Source organism: Taudactylus pleione, unplaced genomic scaffold (assembly GCF_031769625.1).
Source record: "Taudactylus pleione unplaced genomic scaffold, aTauple2 ptg000864l, whole genome shotgun sequence".
Lineage (NCBI taxonomy): Eukaryota > Metazoa > Chordata > Amphibia > Anura > Myobatrachidae > Taudactylus > Taudactylus pleione.
In genome coordinates this window covers 314,822-335,143 of record NW_028285266.1, presented here as the reverse complement: position 1 = coordinate 335,143, position 20,322 = coordinate 314,822, and the positions used below count along the sequence as shown (strand labels likewise).

General features: G+C 47.7%; 1 pseudogene; it reads left to right on the top strand.

The window, feature by feature from the left end:
* The first annotated feature begins 565 nt into the window (after positions 1–565).
* LOC148474230 (5S ribosomal RNA) lies at positions 566–683 on the top strand (annotated as a pseudogene).
* Positions 684–20,322: the final 19,639 nt, after the last annotated feature.

The following is a 20,322-nucleotide window of genomic DNA, read 5'->3' as shown; positions in this document are numbered from 1 at the left end:
CGTTGCCCCTGTGGACTTGTCTATATAGGGAAAACTACTTGTACAGCTCGGATTCGAATGGCCCAACATCGGACTGCAATCAGACAGGCCCTTGATGGGAAAGAAGTAGATCAGCCTGTGGCACGGCACTTTAAGAACTCACGACACTCTTTATCCACCCTGGTGTACAAGATAATCGACCACGTCCCCCCCCACCAAACGAGGAGGTGACAGAGAAAAGAAACTTCTCCAACTTGAGACCTTTTGGATTTATAAAATGAATACAGTTTCTCCCTCTGGACTGAACGAACAATTATCTTTTGCTTGTTACTATTAAAGAACATTATCTTGACATTAGAGCACACTTACTCTCCAGTACTTACTGGGTATTTTTTACTCTCTGTGGTATATTAAAGTATTTCACATTTTGTACACTGCGGCAACAGTATTTCTGCCATTGTTTTCCCTTATCCTCTTATCCTTCCCGTTTTTCCCTGCTTTTGCCCATTCCCTTCCTTTTCCCCTTGTACGTGTTGGCCACAGCGAGCCTATAGGCCGTGCATGTATTCTGGATTATCTATGTCTTAATTACAGCCATTCTACACTGGATACGCCTTATACCGTCAGATCTTTGAAGCTAAGCAGTGTAGGGCGGGTTAGTACTTGGATGGGAGACCACCTTGGAATACCTGGTGCTGTAACTAGACGCTATCCTCAATTGCACTTCAGCCAACACTCCCGTTTTCCTTGTCCTCCACATTTTCCTCATGTTTTGTCCTCTCCTTATCCACCGTGATTATATGCATTTTTACCATGTGCATACTGTAGTACAGTATCCGATGTTCACAGTATCTGAGGTTCGCCTTATTTCATTGTCAGTCTCCTGATATATCTCTGAGACTCTGGAACTATTTTTTCTGATATTTTTTCTGACATTTTTACTTAATAGTTTCAGTATATCTTTGTTACACACCACTCGCTGGCTCTGTCCATCTTAACATATGGCCACTCATACAGTGGTTCTTTTTCATGTACTCATGATTTTTGTTATTCTATATATGCTTCATTGATATGTGCACATCCTCTGCCTGTGACGTATATATATATATATATATATATATTAGTGTTCTGTACCATGTACCATATCGTTTGCCCATGTTCGTCACACAGTTTGATTTATCAATCATGATCTATGATTGCTCACCTTTTGTTTGGTTCACACTTTTCTGTATTGCATTTGTTTTATGTGACTTACTTGTCCATGCATATTATGTCCACTTATGTCTATACTCATTGATTTGCATTGCATTGTATCTCCCACATTATCACCACCACTGGGTTCTCTTGGAGCCTATGGTGGTATCATGTGAAATATATTGTTTATCATGTGTTTGGTTCTGTTGTCAGCGACCGCTATACAGAGCTGGATTGCCATGGCAACCCTTTGTGGCGTCCTCAGCTCTGAGCGGCCGCGAAATTATGCATGCGCCGGCCCCTCCCGAGTGACGTCATGCACTCGGCAGGTGGCAAGGCAGGATTCGTGTTCACTTCATGGGATGTTTGGGGGTATAAAGGTATGTTTGTTTTCACGCTGTTGTTGTTCTTGATAAAAGTCCAATCAACTGAAACGTTGAACGGAGACCTGGTGGAGTTGTGAGTCTTTTTTTCTTAAGTCCTGAGAGTACTGCTTTCTGTTTTGTTTATATATATATATATATATATATATATATATATATTTGTGTGTGTGTATGTATAAATACTGTATATATATATATATATATTGTACATATTTGTTTATGTATGTGTGTATATATATATTTATATATATTAGGGGTGAGCGGGTTCGGATTTCTGAAATCTGAACCCCCCGGAGCCCCCCTGATCCGAGGCCAATCCGAGTCAGGCTCAACTTTTCCCGCCTGTCTCGGATCTGAAATCGAGGCAAAACGTCATCATCCCGCCTTCCAGGTCTCGCGGGTTTTGGATTCTATATAAGGTACCCGCGTCGGCGCCATTTTCTCACTCAGCTGTGGACAGTGAAGAGGGAGGGTGGGAGTTAGGGCTGGCTGAGCGGTGTAGTGTAGTGTAGTGCAGTGTAGTGTTGTGCTGTGCTGTGCTGTGCTGCTGTTGTCCATAGGGGATGTGTCCACTCCAAAGTCCATAGGGGCTGGCTATGTTGTGCTGTGCTGCTGATGTCCATAGGGGCTGTGTCCACTCCTCCAAAGTCCATTGGGGGTTGGCTGTGTTGTGCTGTGCTGCTGTTGTCCATAGGGGCTGTGTCCACTCAGTGGTGGGCTGGGCCGGGGGGCAGGGTACCATGTGCCCCCCGGGCTGCAGCGTCATGCGGGCTGCAGGTAGTCTGTGTCACTGTGGCACAGACTGCACCGTGTGTGTAGCGCTAACCGGACGGAGTTCGGACAGCGCTACACAAGTGACAAACACACAGCCGCCGGCTCCAGCAGCTGTGTGTTTGTTGTAAGCAGGAGCCAATGAGAGTCTGTCAGACTCCCATTAGCTGCTGCTGCGCCCACTGCAGGAGCCGCTCCATCATCCGGCTCCCGCAGTGGGCAATGGGAGAGGCGTCATGACATCATATGATGTCTCTCCCATAGTGCCTGGGAATGACAGATGGAGGAGCAGATGGCGACGGCGGGAGCAGGGATTCAGATAAGTGTTTTTTTTGGGTTTTTTTACTACATGTGTCTACTGGGGGGAGGCTGGCACTACAAGGGGGAGACCACTACTGGGGGCACCACAAGGGGGGAACCACTACTGGAGGCACTGCAAGGGGGGGACTACTACTAATGGGGGCAATACAAGGGGGGGACTACTACTACTACTACTGGGGGCACTACAAGGGGGGGATTACTGGTGGCACTACAAAGGGGGAACCACTACTGGACTGGGGGCACTACAAGAGGGAGGGACTACTACTGGGGGCACTACAAGAGGGAGACCACTACTGGGGGTACTACAAGGGGGAGACCACTACTGGGGGTACTACAAGGGGGAGACCACTACTGGGGGCACTACAAGGGGGGGCACTACAAGGGGGGACCACTACTGGGGATTATAACTGGGGGCACTTCAAGGGGGAGACTACTACTGGGGGCACTACAAGGGGGGGACTACTATTACAAGGGGGGACTACTACTACTAGGGGCACTACAAGGGGAGGGGACAACTACTAGGGGCACTGCATAGGGGGGAGGGGACTACTACTAGGGTCACTACATAGGGGGGAGGGGACTACCACTGGGGGCACTGCATCGAGGGACCACTGCTGGGGGCTCTATAAAAAGGGAAATACTGGGGAATCTGCATAGGGGGGAGACTACAACTGGGGCAACTATTTAAGGGGCATTGCATAAGGGTTACCACTATTGGGGGCACTGCATGGGGTGTGGACAGCTACTGGGGGCACTATATAAGGAGCACTGCATAGGGGGTACCACTAATGGGGGCACTATATAAGGGGCTTACTACTGGGGGCACAAGGGGCACTGCACAGGGGGGACCACTGCTGGGGGCACTGTATAAGGGGCACTGCATAGGGGATCACTACTGGGGACACTACTGGAGGCATGCATAAGGGGATCCTCTCCTGGGACACAGGGGGGCACTGCATATGGGCACCACGATGGGGCTGTTCTAATCTTTATTTTTACTTTACATTAACCCCATATGGACCCGCCTCCTCCCTGGAACACTTGAGGGGGAGGGGGGGTGCCGTAGCACCCAAGTTCTTCGAGCACCCTGGCTACACGCTACCCCTATGCCAGTGACACCTGCATACATTTGCCCCCAGGCTAAAAGTTGCAAGCCAGCCCCTGTGTCCACTCCTCCACAGTCCATAGGGGCTGGCTGGACTGTGTTGTGCAGTCAGTTGTCCATAGGGGCTGTGTAGACTCCAAAGTCCTGTGCTGTGACCCAGTCCTAAAGGTGTGCTGTAGTGTTGTCCATGGAGTGCTCTGTCCATCAGGGGTGCTCCCCCCAAGTGCAAAAAAATATATATTTTTTCTGTGTTTGTGAATTGTATGCGTAGTAGCCGCACATGCATCAACAAAGTAGCGTCAAGCATGCGCCTGTGTCATAAGTAAAGGGCCGGATGGCTCGTCCGTTAAAGAGTGCTGTAACCCCCAAAGTGCACTCCAAATAATATGTGTTTTTTTTTCTGTTTGTGAATTGTGTGCGCAGTAGCCATACGGTTATCAACAAAGTAGCGCCAAGCGTGTGCCTGTGTCATACGTAAAGGGCCGGCTGGCTTGACCGGTAAATGGTGCTGTAACACCCAAAGGGCACTCCAAACAAAATAAAAAATTATTTTCTGTGTTTGTGAATTGTGTGCACTGTGGCTGCATGTGCATCAACAAAGGAGCAGCGCCAAGCGTGCGCCTGTGTCCCATACGTAAAGAGCCAGTTGGCTTGTCCATTAAAGGGTGCTGTAACCCCCAAAGTGCACGCCAAACAAAATAAAAAAATATTTTCTGTGTTTGTGAATTGTGTGCACTGTGGCTGCACGTGCATCAACAAAGGAGCAGCGCCAAGCATGCGCCTGTGTCCCATAAGTAAAGGGCCGGCTGGCTTATCCATTAAAGGGTGCTGTAAACCCCAAAAGTGCACTCCAATAAAAATAAAAATATATTTTTTTTGTGTTTGCGAATTGTGTGCGCTGTACCCGCACGTGCATCAACAAAGTAGCCCCAAGCGTGCGCCTGTGTCATAAAAAAAGGGCTGGCTGGCTTGACCGTTAAAGGGTGCTGTAACCCCCAAAGTGCACTCCAAACAAAATAAAAAAATATTTTCTGTGTTTGTGAATTGTGTGCACTGTGGCCGCACCAAAGTAGCGCCAAGCGTGCGCCTGTGTCATAAGTAAAGGGCCGGCTGGATCATCTGTTAAAGGGTGGTGTAACCCCCAAAGTGCACTCCAAACAAAATAAAAAAAATATTTTCTGTGTTTGTGAATTGTGTGCACTGTGGCTGCACGTGCATCAACAAAGGAGCAGCGCCAAGCGTGCGCCTGTGTCCCATAAGTAAAGGGCCGGCTGGCTTATCCGATAAAGGGTGCTGTAAACCCCAAAGTGCACTCCAATAAAAATAAAAATAAAAATTTTGTGTGTTTGCGAATTGTGTACGCTGTACCCGCACGTGCATCAACAAAGTAGCCCCAAGCGTGCGCCTGTGTCATAAGTAAAGGGCCGGCTGGCTTGACCGTTAAAGGGTGCTGTAACCCCCAAAGTGCACTCCAAACAAAATAAAAAAATATTTTCTGTGTTTGTGAATTGTGTGCACTGTGGCCGCACCAAAGTAGCAACAAGCGTGCGCCTGTGTCATAAGTAAAGGGCCGGCTGGCTCATCTGCTAAAGGGTGGTGTAACCCCCAAAGTGCACTCCAAACAAAATAAAAATTTAGTTTCTGTGTATGTGAATTGTGTGCACTGTGGCTGCACGTGCATCAACAAAGGAGCAGCGCCAAGCGTGAGCCTGTGTCCCATAAGTAAAGGGCTGGCTGGCTTGTCCATTAAAGGGTGCTGTAACCCCCAAAGTGCAGTCCAAAAAAAATAAAAATATATATTTTTTTGTATTTGTGAATTGTGTGCTCAGTAGCCGCACATGCATCAACAAAGAAGCGCCAAGCGTGCGACTGTGTCATAAGTAAAGGGCTGGTTAGCTCGTCCATTAAAGGGTCCTGTAACCCCCAAAGTGCACTCAAAAAAATATTATTTTTTTTCTGTGTGTGTGAATTGTGTGCACTGTACGTGCATCCTCAAAGCAGCAGCGCCAAGCATGAGTCTGTCTGTTAAAGGGTGGTGTAACCCTGAAAGTGCGCTACAACAAAAATAAAATATTTTCTTCTGTGTTTGTGAATTGTGTGCACTGTACGTGCATCCTCAAAGCAGCAGCACCAAGCATGCATCTGTCTGCTAAAGGGTGGTGTAACCCCCAAAGTGCGCTCCACAAAAAAAAAAAAATTTGGTGAATTGTGTGCACTGTAGCTGCATGTGCATCAACAAAGGAGCAGCACCAAGCATGTGCCTGTGTCCCATAAGTAAAGAGCCGGCTGGTTCATTTCTTAAAGGGTGGTGTAACCCACAAAGTGTACTAGTATCCAACAATAATAAAAAATAATTTTCTGTTTGTGTGCGCCTTAGCCGCACGTATATATCAATATAATATAAATGGAGGACCAAACTTTCTCCGATAAAAATAAAATAGGGAATGATCAAGAACCACTTCCTCCTAATGCTGAAGCTGCTGCCACTAGTCATGACATAGACGATAACATGCCATCAACATCATCTGCCAAGGCCGATGCCCAATGTCATAGTAGAGGGCATATACAATTCCAAATTACAAAGTTCAGGAAAATGACCTTAGAAAAAACATTTAAATCATGTGAGGAGAAACGTAAACTTGCCAATATGCCATTTACGACACGGAGTGGCAAGGAACGGCTAAGGTCTATCCCTATGTTCATGACTAGTGGTTCAGCATCACATGACGATGGAAGCCCTCCTGCCGCTAAAAAAATAAAATGAGTTAAGCTGCCAAAAGCACAGCGAAGAACTGTGCATTCTAAGAAGATATCACAAATCCCCAAGGAGAGTCCAAGTGTGGTGGCGGCTGCGATGCCTGACCTTCCCAGCACTGGATGGGAAGAGGTGGCTCTTTCCACCATTTGCACGCCCTCTGCAAGTGCTGAAAGGAGCAACCACAGTCCACTTGCTGATATGCAAATTGAAGATGTCACTGTTGAGGTACAACAGGATGAGGATACTGGTGTAGCTGGCACTGAGGAGGAAGTTGGCGAGGAGGAGTCTGATGGTTATGTGGTTTGTTTAAATCAGGCTCCGGGGGAGACAGTTGTTGTCCGTGGGATGAAAAAGCCCATCACGGTAATGCCTGGGCAGAAGTCCAAACATTCCACCTCTTTGGTCTGGCAATATTTCTATCCAAATCCAGACAACTGTCTTGCCATATGTACCATATGTAAAGGTGAAATAAGTAGGGGTAGCGACGTTAACCACCTAGGAACATCCACCCTTATACGTCACCTGCAGCTCGTTCATAAAAAGTTACTGTCAAGTTCAGAAACTTTGGCTAAGACCGTAAGCAGTCCAGGGACACCTAAATCCCTTTGTCCTGTTGTATCCAAGTGCCTGAAAACCACACCGTCAACTCCCTCCTCATCAATTTCCTCCTTAGCCAGGATCGGAAGTAGTCCTGCAGGCCATGTCACTGGCATGACTGACTCTCCTATCCGGGATTCCTCCGGAGGATCCTGCATTGCTACACCTACTACTGCCACTGCTACTGTTGCTGCTGGGAGTCATTCATCATCCCAGAGAGGAAGTAGGAACACCACTACTTTAACTAAACAATTGACCCTCCAACAGTCCTTAGCAAGGAGGATGAAGTACGACAGCAGTCATCCTGAAGCAAAACGTATAACTGAGGCCTTGACTGCTATGTTGGTGTTAGACGTGCGTCCGGTATCCGCCATAAGTGCAGTGGGATTTAGATAATTGCTGGAGGTAGTGTGTCCCCGGTTCTATATCCCGTCTAGATTCCACTTCACTAGGCAGGTGATACCGAGACTGTACAGAAAAGTCAGAAAAAGTGTCCTCAGTGTCCTGAAAAATGCGGTTGTACCCAATGTCCACTTAACCACGGACATGTGGATAAGTGTAACAGGGCAGACTAAGGACTATATGACTGTGACAGCCCACTGTTTAGATGGGCTGTCACAGTACACAGCTATCTTACGCAGCAACAACAGCAGCGTCACCAATAGCAGCATCTCAGAAACGTCAGCACGTTCCAAGGCAGGCTAGGCTGTGTATCACCAGTTTCAGTAAGAGGCACACCGCCGACAACCTCTTAGAGAAACTGAGGGAAATCATCGCCCAGTGGCTTACCCCACTTAGACTCTCCTGGGATTTGTGATATCTGACAACGCCACCAATGTTGTGCGGGCTTTACATCTGGACAAATTCCAGCACATCCCATGTTTTGCTCACACAATAAACTTGGTGGTGCAGAATTTTCTGAAAAGCGACAGGGGTGTGCAGGAGACGCTTTGGGTGGCCCAAAAAATTTCTGCCCTCTTTCGCCATTCAGCGACTGCGTGCTGAAGACTGGAGCACCAGCAAACACTCTTGAACCAACCCCGCCATCACCTGAAGCAAGAGGTTGTGACGCGGTGGAAATCAACCTTCTATATGCTTAAGAGGATGGAGGAGCAGCAAAAGGCCATTCAAGCCTATATATCCACCTATGACATAGGCAAAAGAGGGGGTATGCACCAGACTCAAGCGCAGTGGAGAATGATTTCTGTGTTGTGCAAGGTTCTCTAGCTCCTCGATCTTGCCACACGTGAAGTCGGTTCAGACACTGCCAGCTTGAGTCAGGTCATTCCCCTCATCAGGCTTTTGCAGAAGCAGCTGGAGAAAGTGAAGGAGGAGCTAAGATGGAGCGATTCCGCTCGGCATGTGGGACTTGTGGATGAAGCCCTTCATTCGCTTTGCCAGGATTCCAGGGTGGTCAGTCTGTTGAAATCAGGCCACTACACTTTGGCCACCGTGCTCGATCCTAGGTTTAAAGCCTATGTGGTGTCTCTCTTTCCGGCCAACACAAGCCTGCAGAGGTGCAAAGACCTGCTGGTGAAAACACTGTCAGCTGAAGCAGAACATGACACGTCATGTTTGTGGGGGCCCAAATGAACCAATCATTTCAGCCACAGTCATGTGGCAGACCCTGGCGCTGAAATGATTGGTTTGTTAAAGTGTGCATGTCCTGTTTATACAACATAAGGGTGGGTGGGAAAGCCCGGGTGGGTGGGAGAGCCCAAGGAGAATTCCATCTTGCACCTCTTTTTTTTCTTTGCATTATGTACTGTTTGGGGCCTAGTTTTTCAAACTGCCATCCTGTCTGCCACTGCAGTGTCACTCCTAGATGGGCCACGTGTTTGTGCCGCCCACTCGTATCGCTTAGCATAGTCATCCAGCTACCTCGGTGCAACCTTTTGGACATAAAACACTATTGTGAGGTGTGAGGTGTTCAGAATAGACTGGAAATGAGTGGAAATTAAGGTTATTGAGGTGAAAAATAGCATAGGAGCAGAAAAACCCACAAATTCTGTGATTTTAGCTGTTTTTATGCTTTTTTTTAAAAAAAAATACAGATCCAAAACACAAAACCCAGAACCCAAAACACGGAAGGGTGGTTTTGGCAAAACCAATCCAGATCCAAAACACGAAGAAAGATCCAGATCCAAAACCAAAACACAAAACACGAATAGTGGCCTGTGCACACCCCTAATATATATACACACACATATCTATATATAAATTTATGTATACATATATATACATGTATATGTATATATATGTGTATATATATATATGTAATATATATATATATACGTATTAGGGGTGTGCACCGGCCACTTTTCGTGTTTTGTGTTTTGGTTTTGGATCTTGATCTTTCTTCGTGTTTTGGATCTGGATTGGTTTTGCCAAAACCACCCTTCCATGTTTTGGGTTCTGGGTTTTGTGTTTTGGATCTGTATTTTTTTTTAAAAAAGCATAAAAACAGCTAAAATCACAGAATTTGTGGGTTTTTCTGCTCCTATGCTATTAACCTCAATAACCTTAATTTCCACTCATTTCCAGTCTATTCTGAACACCTCACACCTCACAATAGTGTTTTTATGTCCAAAAGGTTGCACCGAGGTAGCTGGATGACTATGCTAAGCGACACGAGTGGGCAGCACAAACACGTGACCCATCTTGGCGTGATACTGCAGTGGCAGACAGGATGGCAGTTTGAAAAACTAGGCCCCAAACTGTACATAATGCAAAGAAAAAAAAGAGGTGCAAGATGGAATTGTCCTTGGGCCCTCCCACCCACCCTTAAGTTGTATAAACAGGACATGCACACTTTAACAAACCAATCATTTCAGCGCCAGGGTCTGCCACACAACTGTGGCTGAAATGATTGGTTCGTTTGGGCCACCACAAAACAAGCTGGCAATTAATGTGTTCCTGCACAAACTGGCTCTACGGAGGCAAGATGTCATCCTCATCCTCCTCATCCACCGATTCCTCACCCTCTTCAGTGTGTACATCCTCATCCTCACAAAGTATTAACTCGTCCCCACTTGAATCCACCACCACAGGTCCCTCTGTACGTTCTGGAGGCTGGTCTCCCTGGAAGAGCTGATAATTCATTTTGATGAACATCATCTTCTCCACATTCTGTGGAAGCAACCTCCTACGCCTTTCGCTGACAAGGTTCCCGGCTGCACTAAACACTCTTTCGGAGTACACACTGGAGGGGGGGCAACTCAGGTAAAATAGAGCCAGTTTGTACAGGGGCCTCCAAATTGCCTCTTTTTCCTGCCAGTACAGGTATGGACTGTCTGACATGCCTACTTGGATGCTGTCACCGATGTAATCCTCCACCATTCTGTCAATGGTGACAGTATCATATGCAGTGACAGTAGACATGTCAGAAATTGTTGCCAGGTCCTTCAGTCCGGACCAGATGTCCAAACTTGGTCCTGCCTGCCCTGCATCACCGCCAGCGGGTTGCTTAGGATACCTAAGTTTTTTCCAGGCAGCCCCAGTTGCGGGAGAAAATGAAGAAGGAGCTGTTGACGTGTCACGTTCCGCTTCAGCTGACAGTGTGTTCACCAGCAGGTCTTTGCACCTCTGCAGGCTTGTGTTGGCCGGAAAGAGAGACACCACATAGGCTTTAAACCTAGGATCGAGCACGGTGGCCAAAATGTAGTGGTCTGATTTCAACAGATTGACCACCCTGGAATTCTGGCAAAGCGAATGAAGGGCTTCATCCACAAGTCCCACATGCCGAGCGGAATCGCTCCGTCTTAGCTCCTCCTTCACTTTCTCCAGCTGCTTCTGCAAAAGCCTGATGAGGGGAATGACCTGACTCAAGCTGGCAGTGACTGAACTGACTTCACGTGTGGCAAGTTCGAAGGGCTGGAGAACCTTGCACAACACGGAAATCATTCTCCACTGCGCTTGAGTCAGGTGCATACCCCCTCCTTTGCCTATGTCATAGGTGGATGTATAGGCTTGAATGGCCTTTTGATGCTCCTCCATCCTCTGAAGCATATAGAGGGTTGAGTTCCACCGCGTCACAACCTCTTGCTTCAGGTGATGGCGGGGTTGGTTCAAGAGTGTTTGCTGGCGCTCCAGTCTTCGGCACGCAGTCGCTGAATGGCGAAAGTGGCCAGAAATTTTTCGGGCCACCCAAAGCGTCTCCTGCACGCCCCTATCGCTTTTCAGAAAATTCTGCACCACCAAGTTTATTGTGTGAGCAAAACATGGGACGCGCTGGAATTTCCCAGATGTAATGCCCGCACAATATTGGTGGCGTTGTCAGATATCACAAATCCCCAGGAGAGTCTAAGTGGGGTAAGCCACTGGGCGATGATTTCCCTCAGTTTCTCTAAGAGGTTGTCGGCGGTGTGCCTCTTACTGAAACCGGTGATACACAGCGTAGCCTGCCTTGGAACGAGCTGGCGTTTCTGAGATGCTGCGACTGGTGACGCTGCTGCTGTTGCTGCGTAAGGTGATACATCTACCCAGTGGGCTGTCACAGTCATATAGTCCTTAGTCTGCCCTGTTCCACTTGTCCACATGTCCGTGGTTAAGTGGATATTGGGTACAACGGCATTTTTCAGGACACTGAGGACACTTTTTCTGACGTTTCTGTACAGTCTCGGTATCGCCTGCCTAGTGAAGTGGAATCTAGACAGGATTTGGAACCGGGGACACACTACCTCCAGCAATTGTCTAAATCCCACTGCACTAATGGCGGATACCGGATGCACGTCTAACACCAACATAGCAGTCAAGGCCTCAGTTATACGTTTTGCTTCAGGATGACTGCTGTCGTACTTCATCCTCCTCGCTAAGGACTGTTGGAGGGTCAATTGTTTAGTAAAAGTAGTGGAGTTCCTACTTCCTCTCTGGGATGATGAACGACTCCCAGCAGCAGCAACAGCAGCAGCGGCAGCAGGAGGTGTAGCAATGCAGGATCCTCTGGAGGAATCCGGGATAGTAGAGTCAGTCATGCCAGTGACATGGCCTGCAGGACTACTTCCGATCCTGACTAAGGAGGAAATTGACGAGGAGGGAGTTGACGGTGTGGTTTGCAGGCGCTTGGATACAACAGGACAACGGGATTTAGGTGTCCCTGGACTGCTTACGGTCTTAGCCAAAGTTTCTGAACTTGACAGTAACTTATTATGAACGCGCTGCAGATGCCGTATAAGGGAGGATGTTCCTAGGTTGTTAACGTCCCTACCCCTACTTATTCCACCTTTACATAAGGTACATATGGCAAGACAGTTGTTGTCCGGATTTGGATAGAAATATTGCCAGACCAAAGAGATGGAATGTTTGGTCTTCTGCCCAGGCATGACCATGATTGGCTTTTTCATCCCACGGACAACAACTGTCTCCCCCGGATGTCATGACTAGTGGCAGCAGCTTCAGAACTAGGAGGAAGTGGTTCTTGATCTTTCTCTATTTTATTTTTATCGGAGAAAGTTTGGTCCTCCATTTATGTTATATCGATTTGATATATACGTGCGGCTAAACACAGAAAATATTTCTTTATTTTTGCTGGAGAATAGTGCACTCTGTGGGTTACACCGGCCTTTATGAAATGAGCCAGCCGGCTCTTTACTTATGGGACACAGGCGCACGCTTGGCGCTGCTCCTTTGTTGATGCACGTGCGGCTACTGCGCACACAATTCACAAACACAGAAAATATATTTTTTTTTGGTTTGGACTGGAGTGTACTTTGGGGGTTACAGCACCCTTTAACGGTCAAGCCAGCCGGCCCTTTACTTATGACACAGGCGCACGCTTGGCACTACTTTGTTGATGCACGTGCGGCTACTGCGCACACAATTCACAAACACAGAAAATATATATTTTTGGGGTTTGGACTGGAGTGTACTTTGGGGGTTACAGCACCCTTTAACGGTCAAGCCAGCCGGCCCTTTACTTATGACACAGGCGCACGCTTGGCACTACTTTGTTGATGCACGTGCGGCTACTGCGCACACAATTCACAAACACAGAAAATATATATTTTTTTTGTTTGGACTGGAGGGTACTTTGGGGGTTACAGCACCCTTTAATGGTCAAGCCAGCCGGCCCTTGACTTATGACACAGGCGCACGCTTGGCACTACTTTGTTGATGCACGTGCGGCTACTGCGCACACAATTCACAAACACAGAAAATATATATTTTTTTGGTTTGGACTGGAGTGTACTTTGGGGGTTACAACACCCTTTAACGGTCAAGCCAGCTGGCCCTTTACTTATGACACAGGCGCACGCTTGGCACTACTTTGTTGATGCACGTGCGGCTACTACGCACACAATTCACAAACACAGAAAATAATTTTTTTTTTGGTTTGGACTGGAGTGTACTTTGGGGGTTACAGCACCCTTTAACGGTCAAGCCAGCCGGCCGTTTACTTATGACACAGGCGCACGCTTGGCACTACTTTGCTGATGCACATGCGGCTACTGCGCACACAATTCACAAACACAGAAAATATATATTTTTTTGGTTTGGACTGGAGTGTACTTTGGGGGTTACAGCACCCTTTAACGGTCAAGCCAGCCAGCCCTTTACTTATGACACAGGCGCACGCTTGGCACTACTTTGCTGATGCACGTGCGGCTACTGCGCACACAATTCACAAACACAGAAAATATATTTTTTTTTGGTTTGGACTGGAGTGTACTTTGGGGGTTACAGCACCCTTTAATGGTCAAGCCAGCCGGCCCTTTACTTATGACACAGGTGCACGCTTGGCACTACTTTGTTGATGCACGTGCGGCTACTGCGCACACAAATCACAAACACAGAAAATATATATTTTTTGGGTTTGGACTGGAGTGTACTTTGGGGGTTACAGCACCCTTTAACGGTCAAGCCAGCCGGCCCTTTACTTATGACACAGGCGCCCGCTTGGCACTACTTTGTTGATGCACGTGCGGCTACTGCGCACACAATTCACAAACACAGAAAAAAAAATTTTTTTTGGTTTGGACTGGAGTGTACTTTGGGGATTACAGCACCCTTTAACGGTCAAGCCAGCTGGCCCTTTACTTATGACACAGGCGCACGCTTGGCACTACTTTGTTGATGCACGTGCGGCTACTGCGCACACAATTCACAAACACAGAAAATATATATTTTTTTGGTTTGGACTGGAGTGTACTTTGGGGGTTACAGCACCCTTTAACGGTCAAGCCAGCCGGCCCTTTACTTATGACACAGGCGCACGCGTGGCACTACTTTGTTGATGCACGTGCGGCTACTGCGCACACAATTCACAAACACAGAAAATATATATTTTTTTGGTTTGGACTGGAGGGTACTTTGGGGGTTACAGCACCATTTAATGGTCAAGCCAGCCGGCCCTTTACTTATGACACAGGCGCACGCTTGGCACTACTTTGTTGATGCACGTGCGGCTACTGCGCACACAATTCACAAACACAGAAAATAATTATTTTTTTTGGTTTGGACTGGAGTGTACTTTGGGGGTTACAGCACCCTTTAACGGTCAAGCCAGCCGGCCGTTTACTTATGACACAGGCGCACGCTTGGCACTAATTTGTTGATGCACGTGCGGCTACTGCGCACACAATTCACAAACACAGAAAATATATATTTTTTTGGTTTGGACTGGAGTGTACTTTGGGGGTTACAGCACCCTTTAACGGTCAAGCCAGCCAGCCCTTTACTTATGACACAGGCGCACGCTTGGCAATACTTTGTTGATGCACGTGCGGCTACTGCGCACACAATTCACAAACACAGAAAATATATATTTTTTTGGTTTGGACTGGAGTGTACTTTGGGGGTTACAGCACCCTTTAACGGTCAAGCCAGCCGGCCCTTTACTTATGACACAGGCGCACGCTTGGCACTACTTTGTTGATGCACGTGCGGCTACTGCGCACACAATTCACAAACACAGAAAATATATATTTTTTTGGTTTGGACTGGAGTGTACTTTGGGGGTTACAGCACCCTTTAACGGTCAAGCCAACCGGCCCTTTACTTATGACACAGGTGCACGCTTGGCACTACTTTGTTGATGCACGTGCGGCTACTGCGCACACAATTCACAAACACAGAAAGTATATATTTTTTTGGTTTGGACTGGAGTGTACTTTGGGGGTTACAGCACCCTTTAACGGTCAAGCCAGCCGGCCCTTTACTTATGACACAGGCGCACGCTTGGCACTACTTTGTTGATGCACGTGCGGCTACTGCGCACACAATTCACAAACACAGAAAATAATTTTTTTTCTGGTTTGGATTGGAGTGTACTTTGGGGGTTACAGCACCCTTTAACGGTCAAGCCAGCCGGCTCTTTACTTATGGGACACAGGCGCACGCTTGGCGCTGCTCCTTTGTTGATGCACGTGCGGCTACTGCGCACACAATTCACAAACACAGAAAATATATATTTTTTTGGTTTGGACTGGAGTGTACTTTGGGGGTTACAGCACCCTTTAACAGTCAAGCCAGCCGGCCCTTTACTTATGACACAGGCGCACGCTTGGCACTACTTTGTTGATGCACGTGCGGCTACTGCGCACACAATTCACAAACACAGAAAATATATATTTTTTTGGTTTGGACTGGAGTGTACTTTGGGGGTTACAACACCCTTTAACGGTCAAGCCAGCCGGCCCTTTACTTATGACACAGGCGCACGCTTGGCACTACTTTGTTGATGCACGTGCGGCTACTGCGCACACAATTCACAAACACAGAAAATATATATTTTTTTGGTTTGGACTGGAGTGTACTTTGGGGGTTACAGCACCCTTTAACGGTCAAGCCAGCTGGCCCTTTACTTATGACACAGGCGCACGCTTGGCACTACTTTGTTGATGCACGTGCGGCTACTGCGCACACAATTCACAAACACAGAAAATAATTTTTTTTCTGGTTTGGATTGGAGTGTACTTTGGGGGTTACAGCACCCTTTAACGGTCAAGCTAGCCGGCTCTTTACTTATGGGACACAGGCGCACGCTTGGCGCTGCTCCTTTGTTGATGCACGTGCGGCTACTGCGCACACAATTCACAAACACAGAAAATATATATTTTTTTGGTTTGGACTGGAGTGTACTTTGGGGGTTACAGCACCCTTTAACGGTCAAGCCAGCCGGCCCTTTACTTATGACACAGGCGCACGCTTGGCACTACTTTGTTGATGCACGTGCGGCTACTGCGCACACAATTCACAAACACAGAAAATATATATATTTTTGGTTTGGACTGGAGTGTACTTTGGGGGTTACAGCACCCTTTAACGGTCAAGCCAGCCGGCCCTTTACTTATGACACAGGTGCACGCTTGGCACTACTTTGTTGATGCACGTGCGGCTACTGCGCACACAATTCACAAACACAGAAAATATATATTTTTTTGGTTTGGACTGGAGTGTACTTTGGGGGTTACAGCACCCTTTAACGGTCAAGCCAGCCGGCCCTTTACTTATGACACAGGCGCCCGCTTGGCACTACTTTGTTGATGCACGTGCGGCTACTGCGCACACAATTCACAAACACAGAAAATTATTTTTTTTTTGGTTTGGACTGGAGTGTACTTTGGGGGTTACAGCACCCTTTAACGGTCAAGCCAGCTGGCCCTTTACTTATGACACAAGGGCACGCTTGGCACTACTTTGTTGATGCACGTGCGGCTACTGCGCACACAATTCACAAACACATAAAATAATTTTTTTTTTGGTTTGGATTGGAGTGTACTTTGGGGGTTACAGCACCCTTTAACGGTCAAGCCAGCCGGCCCTTTACTTATGACACAGGCGCACGCTTGGCACTACTTTGTTGATGCACGTGCGGCTACTGCGCACACAATTCACAAACACAGAAAATATATTATTTTTTTTGCACTTGGGGGGAGCACCCCTGATGGACAGAGTACCCCCTGGACAACACTACAGCACCCCTTTAAGACTGGGACACTGCACAGGACTTTGGAGTGGACACAGCCCCTATGGAGAACTGACTGCACATCACAATCCAGCCAGCCCCTATGGACTTTGAAGTAGTGGACAACAGCAGCACTACACTACACTACACTACACAGCCCAGCCAGCCCTAACTCCCACCCTCCCTCTTCACTGTCCACAGCCGAGTGAGAAAATGGCGCCGATGCGGGTACCTTATATAGGATCCAAAACCCGCGAGACTCGGAAGGCGGGATGATGACGTTTTGCCTCGATTTCAGATTCGAGTCAGGCGGGAAAAGTCGAGCCTGACTCGGATCGGACTCGGATCGGGGGGGCTCGGGGGGGTTCAGATTTCAGAAATCCGAACCCGCTCACCCCTAATACGTATATACATGTATGCACATGTCCAAGACCCTCAGTGCCCGCAACACCTCCCCCTTCCAGTTAGTACCAAACACCTTCTTTTGAGCCGGCACTCGTCTTTCTTTCTTGATGCCGCTTGGTCCGATGGCTGTGCAGCTTGCTGGGCGGCTAATGGAGGCGGAGCAGGTTCGTGAGTTGTCACTAATGTCTCTGCTCCACAAAGGTCCATGGGAGGAGTGGCAGCATACCCTCCCGCGGCCATCTAATCTCACTCTCCTCCTTTAGCGTAGCCAGAATGAACTTCAGTTCAGAATCTCATTCTGACCAGGCTCGCTGCACGATCGGAGCTGAGCTCCGATCGCGGCAGCGGTGGGGGAGGGAGCAGCGGCAGAGCCCTGGAATGCCCCCTAGGCATTCCAGTCACCCCTAGGCATATGCTTATAATGCCTATGCCTAGGGCCGGCTCTGTGCAGTCGACGTTTTAAGACCCATCTGTCTTTTCATCAGGACATTTCATTATTATGAAAAAAACAATGGGTCTTGAAACATCAACAGAACCTATGTGATTTGTGACAAAATATCACTTTGTTACAACTACTGAGTAGTGTCGCCTGTTTTTTCCTGAGGGGCTGTTCAGCTCGGTATAGGAATTTGTTTATTATGCTAGGAGGGACCCTCGAGATTACCAGTAAAAGTATCCAGAGTTTACATTAAGACACTGAGTACCACTAAAGAGGGCACCGGTGCATCTTTACATGAGAATTACACAAAAGAGTGCCACAACTTTGCTACCTTATTTTCTACTTTTATATCTTGGCACCCACTGTTGTTATTTTACTTAGAGTGCCCATTTCTCCTATGAATATATAGTATGAATATAAGTATGAAAATATAATAAGTGTCCTGTTTTCAGCTAAACAGGACACTTTACTACTTCATGAATAGACCCCCAAGTTTTCTTTATATATCCTTTTCATGAAATCCAGTGAGTCCCCATTGTGTTTCTTTCCTTGACTATAGTGGCACACGCTAGTATGTTACACATTTAATGTAATAAATGTCCCCACCCCTTCCCCTATATATATTTAATCATTTTGTACCTCATATACCCCTTCCCTTATATATTTTATAACACTGTATATCCCCTTTATATCTTTTGTGCCCATCTCCCACACCCCATTCTCTCCTTACCCTTATATATTTTATACCTATCTTCCTTCCCTTATATATTTTATACTGACCACCTCGCATTTCGTATATATGTATTTTGCACATCACCCCCCTATATATTTTTAAGTACTCGTGTAACTTACTTTTTGCTGGGGGTGGATTGTCAAAGATGACAAGTTCCAGGGCAAGCACTCCTCTCTGCACAACAGTCCACATCTCTTCTTCCACAAGCAGGACTCAGGAGGTGGAGCTGCCAGGATCGATAAAGGAGGAAGCCAGGGACTTGCGAGGGGTCAGACACAGAAAAGAGAGAGGAGGAGATTAATGGGAAGGAGAACTTGGTGGGAGGGGATCACATGATGCAGGAGCACTCAGAGCGATGCAAATGCCATGGGAGGAGCTGCTGCTGCTGCAGTTTTGCATGCGCAGTAGCCCTCCAGCGGCCATTCATTGTACCTTCGATACAAAACGAAGCGGCCCTGTACCGCTTCCCGATCGGAGCTCATTTGAGCTTTGATTGCGGTAGCCATCATTCAGCCTGGCAGCAGTGTGAGCTAGTCCACAGGGGGAGAGCATGTGACAGGTGGCCGGCCCGGGAGACAGAGAGAAGAAGCTCCCCGACCGCTCTGACTGTATGAATAACATAAATGGAGCGGTCAGGGAGTATCTTCTCTCTGACTCCCAGCCTCCGAACATGTGATGCAGGTGGCGGCCCCTAACTTTAAAATTGTAGCGGCCCAGGGGGCAGATGTCACCCTGCCCCCCGGCACAGCCCGCCACTGGACGTCATGATGCAATTCGTATGAGCGGCAGTGCGGGGACTGGGCGGTAGTTAGCACCGGAGAGGGGGTCTGAACGGGGGTTAGCAGAGAGGGGGACTGGATGGGAGGTTAGCAGAAGTGGACAGGACCATCTGAACGAGGGAGGGAGCTGCAGAGCCGAATGCCCCTAGGCATTTAAGTCGCCCCTAGGCATTTGCTTAGAATGCCTATGCCTAGGGCCGGCTCTGCTCCCGCATACACGCCTATGCAATGATCAGGCCAATCAGCTGATATCTACTGTTCGAGATTAAAATTGCATAGTTGTCTACCCAGATTAATTGCCATTTCATAGATTGTGCTAGATAAATGATAGCAAGAAGTTGATAGGTTGCTATGTGTAATGTCTCCACTTTTTCTCATTGGAAGGTTTGATATATGCCCCCCATGCCAGATGTAGGACTCACAACTCCTCCTACTTCCAAGCGCTACACATTCTTACATCACAAGGGGACATTATAATAGTGTATATAGTTCATGTGTTTAGGTTTCAGAGAAATTTGGAGTGATCACCTTGTCTTCCTTGACTCCCTTGTTACCCGTGTCATCAGCTCCATAGCCTGTGCCCAGTATAAGCAGTGGGACAGAGAGTGTAGTGCCGGGTGCAGAGGCCACAGATAATGGTGTCTTTCCATAAATGGGAATTTTATTGTGAACACAGCCAGATGCATTGTCCCCATATATGATCTTAGTAACATTTTTAAAAATCCCTCATCATCCTATGCCAAATCTAATGCTAAGCCAAAACACTTCCATGCCAACGGACTATATCCCGGTGCCAGAATCCCGACAGCAGTCGGGATCCCGGCTCCAGAATACTGACCGCCGGCATGCCAAAGGTAAGTATCGGGGGATTGGGAGGGTTAGGTTTAGAGATAGTGGTTAGAGTTAGGTACTAGGGGGGGTTAGGGTTAGGCATCGAAGAGGGGGAGGTTAGGT